Consider the following 6,892-nt stretch of genomic DNA (forward strand, 5'->3'; position numbering starts at 1 on the left):
GTGGGCTCCGGGAGTTGGTGTTGGACAGGGAGGCCTGGCGTGCTCTTGGGGTTGCAAAGAGTCGGACACGACTGAGCAACTGAACTGCACTGAATTGCCTTACAATATTGTGTTGGTTTCTGCCACACATCAACATAAATCAGCCATAGGTATACACATGTTCCCTCCCTCTTGTACCTCCTGTCTGCCTCCCACCCCTCTAGGTTGTTACAGAGCCCTGGTTTGAGTTCCCTAAAAATATGGAATGCTTCACAAATTTTCGTGTCATCCTTGCACAGGGGCCATGCTGATCTACTCTGTATGCATCCAATTTTAGTATATGTGCTGCCCAAGTGAGCACTGAGAGTTGATTCTTCACTATTTGCATCTCTCACAAATTCATCCTCCTGACACGTTCCATTCTTTTCATTACAAATCAGGTTGAATGATAAATCTCTGTATAATTTTCCCCACTTATAGTTCTTTCTTTAGAAGATCTTTTAGTTGGAGTATGCAGAATCTTTATTTGCAGCATGTGGAATCTAGTTCCCTGACCAGGGATCAAACGCAGGTCCCCTCTTGCATTGGGAGCGCAGAGACTTAGCCACCAGACCACCAGGGAAGTTCCCTGGATAGTAGTTTTTTACTTCATTAATGTAAAGCAAACCTTACCAAACTTTTGTGGTAGACATTTCAAAATAATTGCAAGTCATATATGCAAAATCCTACTGAATTTTTCAGTTGAGTAATCAAAATTCAACCTCACTAAGCCAGCCTTTGGAGAAGGAAATGGCAACCCACTCCAGTATTCTTGTCTGGAGAATCTCCATGGACAGAGGTGTCTGGCGGGCTACAGTCCATGGGATTGCAAAGAGTCGGACATGACTAAGCGACCAAGCACAAGCCAACCTTAGTCAGTGTGGACAACCAGTTTATCTGAATCATTTCACAGACCTCTCTAACAAGTTTCAGTGTTTCAATTACATAGCTTAAGATCTATGACTAACATCCCTAGCCTCTGGAGGAATATGCTTTAGACACACCTCTAGATGGTTCAGCTTATTTCTGGTTCTAAAAGATCTAGATGCACAAGTTTTAGTGTTGACATCCTGTTATGAAATGAAGCTCGTGGATATTCTTGAAGTCATTGGCTGATTTTAGTGGTTTTATTTCCCAAAATGTATGTTAAGTGGGGGCCAAATTCAAGTTCTTACCTTTCCCCAGACTCTTTCTTAGACAAGTCACAGTGGACCTTGAGTGGTCTTATTCCATGAAAACTTGGGAGATTGGTGGATCCCTTGGGACAAATGTTAATGAGGACTTTGAAGGGTCAGACTCATTAAGGCTCTGACTGCAATACAGCATAGGGAGTAAGAACATGGGCTTTGGAGTGGATAGACTTGGACTGAGGTCTGCTTCTTATGAGCTGTGTGACCCTGAGTGTTTTACTCAGCCTTTGTAAGCCTCATTTTCTTCATCTATAAAAACAGGGTTTTTGTTTGGATTGAATAAGTCAACATATGTACAGTGTTTAAAACAGGGCTTTGAGTTAGTGTTGCTATTATTATTGGTCATGTTTCACATGCTAAATATTTTTTATTATCATTATTCAGTTATATGAATTGTTTTCTCTGGAATTAGTTTTTCTCTTTTATGGTACTAGTTTTCCTAGACATCTCTGATCAAATTAGTCATTTGTAAAAATAATTTGTTCATTTTTAGACTGTGCTGGGTTTTCACTGCTATGCAGACTTTTTCTCTAGTTGTGGTGAGTGAGGCCTACCCTGCAGTTGCGGAGCGCAGGCTTCTCATTGTGTTGGCTTCTCTCATTGCAGCTCACCAGCTCTAGGGCTCGAGAGCTTCAGTAGTTGCATCTTGTGGGCTTAGTTGCTCAGTGCCATGTGGGATCTTCCTGGATCAGGGATCGAACCTGTGTGTGTCCTGCATTGGCAGGCAGATTGTTTACCACTGAGCCACGAGGGAAGCCCAATCATTAGTTATCGTTTATATGTAAGAATGAAGAATTAGATTTGACTATTTTAGTTAGCTGTCATGGATTTTCTTTATTGCTGAGAAATAGATTTTTTCCTATAGGATACTTCCCTGAATAGGAAGACTCTATGGTAACCTCAAGTACATGGAGGGACTAGCTGACAAGCAGTCTTGCTTTAGATGCAGTTAACTTGTACACATATTTTCATGGTGGACTCAGCTAGAACAGCAGAAGTAGAAATCTTGCCTTGGATTTTTTTCTTTCTCCTTTTGTGAAGTTATAACTTAAGATAGCTAATGAAAAAGTGTGCAGGAGGTGACCAAAAAGGTACTCAGGAAGAGTATCCCATTGGATATTTAAATGAAAGTTTTGCTACAGCTTGTGAGGCCAGTTATCAAGAAGGCCAAAATCAGGAAAAATTAAAAATTGATAGAAACCCTTTGATATTAGGAAGGGCATCTAAAGTATCACTGCAGCCTCTGCGGAGTTGTCAAAAATAGCAGAGAAAAAACTGTCCCCTAAGCTTATTATAACTTAGGGGATTTTAAGAGAAAGGAAGAATGATGTCAGTGTGTATTCTGGGGATTTATCTTTACGTGGCAAGGTAATGGCTTGGTTAGGCTCCTATCTCTGAGAATGCATCCCATGCTGAACGATGCCTTAGCACAGAACTGGGGAAGGCTTGAAGTTTCAGTCTTTCTTTCTCTCCTTGCTAGTCTCTGAAATGAAGAGTTAGAGAAGAGAGGTTTACTTTCCCTGATATAAATTATGACACCTACCTGTATGAGGCAGAAGGAGAGGTAGCTAGTTTTGGTTTTAATTAAGACCGTTTGCTGTTATCTAGTATAACAGTTTTTGCTTTTTTTTTTTTTTTTTTGTCGTTTATAGTTTCCTTTCAAAGAGAATGACCCTCGTGATAGCAGGGTCTTCTTTTGCTCAGTACAAACAATATCTTCACTCCCAGTCAGAATGGAGATTTTAAAGTTTGGAGCTAAGAAGTAGGATAAAATTAAGCTGATCTGCATAAAGAAGAAAATGTGACTTAGGGTTCCTAAGGATTATCTGCAAACTGGAGCGGGTGGGGAGAACTAGGACTGGAAAGAGCAGAGCCTATGATACGCAGCAAGAAGAAAGATTTGGAAGACAAATTATGTTCAATGAGGATTTTTTTTTCAAGGAAGCTTTTCAAAAATGAAATACTGTGTAGTTCTGGAATGAAACCCACTTCTCCCATCTTATCGGCCAAAAAAAAAAGGTAAATCTGCATGGTTCAATAATGCTCTGATTTCAGTGGATTTAGTTTTTAACGAAATAAAACATAGTGGACAATGTGAAAACACACATGGGCTAACCAGACACTCAGCTTCAGGGATAAAAGCATATCAAATACAATGGAAGTCCCTCCCTGAATATGAGTGGATAATTTATGGTGAAGGCTTAAAGGCTTCCAGTAATATATATATATGGTATATTGATGAAGGGATGCACACATACATTTTTGTTCTACAGAGAAAACTTCAGAGAAAAATACTCCCAAATCGCTTCCCTAAACCTCACAATATTTTGGCAAAATTAATCTCATGCTTTGGTTCCCAAACTTTTTTTGGTTATTTTTAGCTTTTTCCTCCTTGGGGACAGTAAGACAGGCAGATAGTGAAGTCTCATAGTTAATAACATAGGCTTTGTAAATTTTTTTTGTTTACTTTTTATTTTATATTGGAGTATAGTTGATAGTTTCAGATGTACAGCAAACTGACACTGTTATTCATATACATGTATCTTTTTTCAAATTCTTTTCCCATTTAGGTTTGTTACTTATTATTGAGCAGAGTTCCGTGTGCTATACAGTAGGTCCTTGTTGGTTATCTATTTTAAATATAGCAGTGTGTACATACCAGACTCCCTAACTGTCCCTTCCCCCCTTCTCCTCCCCCAACATAACCATAAGCTCATTCTCTAAGTCCATTAGTCTGTTTCTGTTTTAACAGTATGCTTTGGAATCAGATACACCTGGTTTGAAACCCTACCTCTACCTTAATCGAAGCATGTCTCCTGTATTGCAGGTGGATTCTTTACCGCTGAGCAACCAGGGAAGCTCCTTATTTCTCTAGCCATCATATTTTCTTGGTGCTCAATTTCCATGCCCCATGTACAAATTTGATTCAGTTGCTCCAAAGCAGTTTTTTCTCATGACAGAGAACTCTGCACAATAGACCTATAACACAACTGCATATTTCAATTATCTCCATGACCCCTCCCCCCACAACTGTCTCAGTGTTGACTTAATGTTATTAATTTGCTTATGTTGTTACTGAAAACAAACTCTTAATTAAAATGGCCCAGCATCACCTGGCTCACATAGAGTGCCATAAGCAATAATCCCTAATTTAATGTACCCTTTGGCTCATACCTCCAATTTAGTTTTTGAATCTAGGAATATAAATGGATTTCATAATGGCCTGTGAGCATCAGGTGACAGATTAGAATCACTAATGAAGAGCCACTTTCTTGGGAGGATTAACATTGCATGATTGTTTCTAGGTTCCATGGACTGAACATGTAATTGAACACCCAGGTCAGGCTAAAATCGAACTTCTTGTGTGAATTATGTATGTATGACTTGTGTTAACATTTCGGTTTGGTTCCTTATCTATTCTTGCATGGTGGTGGTTTAGTCACTAAGTTGCTAAGTCATAGACTCTTGAGACCCTATGGACTGTAGCCCGCCAGGCCCCTCCGTCCATGGAATTCTCCAGGCAAGAATACTGGAGTGAGTTGCCATTTCCTTCTTCAGGGGATCTTCCCGATCCAGGGATTGAATTTGGGTCTCCTGCATTGCAGGCAGATTCTTTACCAACTGAGCCACCAGGGAAGCCCCCATATATTCTTACATATATGAACATTTTTTCTGCTGGTAAGAAGCATGAGGCTTTTCTTCTATTTTCACCTCCCCACTCTTTCATTCAGTAATTTGAAATGTTTTCTATTCCTCTGAAAATAACTTTTAGGTTGAATATAGACAGGATAGTTATCCTCTGTTTCAATTATTGCAGTAATCCCTTAGTAAAACTCAAGTAACCCAAGTTTGGGGTGCAAAGGATGAGCAACACACAGGCCTCTTGAACTGCTCCCCCACTAAGGTCAAGTTCAAGAACTCAATGCCCTCGTATAAGTTTCTCTCATTCCCTCTCCTTTCACAATTGGTTTGACTGAAGACTCGCAGGCATCCTTGAATGTTCTAAAGTACTCTTCAATGTGGCTTCTTATAGCAGAGAGGCAGAAAAGGCATTGATAGTTTTTGAGCACCAAGTACTCAATATGCTAGACACTTTATATTCCTAAACTCATTTAATCCTCACCACAGCCTTTGTGAGAGCGGTGTTATAATTCTCATCAGCAGATATGGAAATTGAAGCTCCGAGGAGATACACTGGCCAGTGTTCAAATGTGAGGGCTACTGCATACAGTGGGGGTTCTCTAGTAGGGCAGTGCCAGTCGGAGAGAAGGGTTGCCTTTTGTCCTAACACAAGTGAAGGTGTTGTATGGACTGGAGAGGGCCCTGATTGAGTCAAACCCTGATTTTAAAGCCCAGTGTATTTCTGCTATTGTGTGTTCCTTCCCCCAAAGCTACTAACTTCACCCAAGAGAAGCATTTTATACATCTGACAGCACCAGGCCCTGAAAACTCTCCCTAAATAAGAGCAGCAACACTTTCAGACACTCATTAAGTGTGCTACCTTCACTTGAGTAGATGGTCAGCAAAAATGGTAGCAATTTTCCTTTTCCTATAATCACAGCCTTGGCGCTGTGACTTTGCAGCTCTGCACATGAAGAGACAGAGTTACTTCTCCACCCTTTGAATCTTGTCTGGCCTCTTCACCCACGTTGGCCAGTGGAGTGCTATGAAAGTGATAGCGTATCCATTCTGAGCCCAGGCCTCAGCAGCTCCTGTTCATCTACTTGTTCCTTGGGAACCCTTCCTAGTCAGCAAGTGAATAAGCCCAGGCTAGCCTGCTGGAGGATGAGAGACTGTGTGGAGCAGAGATGAAGCACTCCATCTGAGGTCATCCTGTACCAGTTGACTGCAAGTACATGACTGAGCCCAGCCTACTGTGTCTGGCTGAGGTGGCAGAACTGCCTTGTTGACCCATGGACTCATTGTTTTAAACCACTAATTTTGGAGTGGTTGATACACAATGTTAGTTAACTACATGTCTCATTGAAGGATGTTTTCAGATGAGATTAACCTTCCAATTGGTGAACTGTTTTTTAAATTGAAGGCTAGTCTATTTACAATGTTGTGTTAATTACTGCTGTACAGAAAAGTGATTCAATTATACACATATATACATTCTTTTTTATTTCCATTATGGTTTATTATAGAATATTGAATATAGTCCTCTGTGCTTGTTGTTTATCCATTCTATATACAAAAGCTTACATTTGCTAACCACAACCTTCTACTCCATCCCTTCCCCAAGCCCTTCCCCTTTGGCAACCACCAGTCTGTTCTCTATGTCCATGATTCTGTTTCTATTTCGTAGATAGGTTCCTTAGTGCCATATTTTAGATGTCATGTATAAGTGATATTATATGGTGTTTGTCTTTCTTTCCGATTTACTTTATTTAGTATGACAGTCTTTAGTTGCACCCATGTTGCTGCGAATGGCATTATATTGTTCTTTTTTATGGCTGAGTTGTATTCCAGTGTACATATGTACCACATCTTCTTTATCCATTCATCTGTTTTTGTTGCTTTTGTTTTGGCAACACCATGTGGCTTTCAGTATCTTAGGTCCCTGACCAGGGATTGAACCTGGGCCCCAGTACTGAAAGGGTTGAATCCTAACCACTGGACTGCCATTCATCTGTCAATGGACATTTAGGTGGTTTCCATGTCTTGACTATTGTGAACAGTGC

At 40.3% G+C, this 6,892-nt stretch overlaps 1 non-coding gene across 1 annotated transcript; it reads right to left on the minus strand.

Annotated features, from left to right (window-relative positions):
* Window positions 1–233: 233 nt before the first annotated feature.
* On the minus strand, window positions 234–340 carry LOC145543882 (U6 spliceosomal RNA). Its single transcript, XR_014081128.1, has one exon. It is a non-coding gene; the product is annotated as a U6 spliceosomal RNA (small nuclear RNA).
* Between the last annotated feature and the right edge of the window lie 6,552 nt (window positions 341–6,892).

This window comes from Giraffa tippelskirchi, chromosome 3, assembly GCF_054371585.1.
Source record: "Giraffa tippelskirchi isolate mGirTip1 chromosome 3, T2T-mGirTip1v1.2.pri, whole genome shotgun sequence".
NCBI classification, from domain to species: domain Eukaryota; kingdom Metazoa; phylum Chordata; class Mammalia; order Artiodactyla; family Giraffidae; genus Giraffa; species Giraffa tippelskirchi.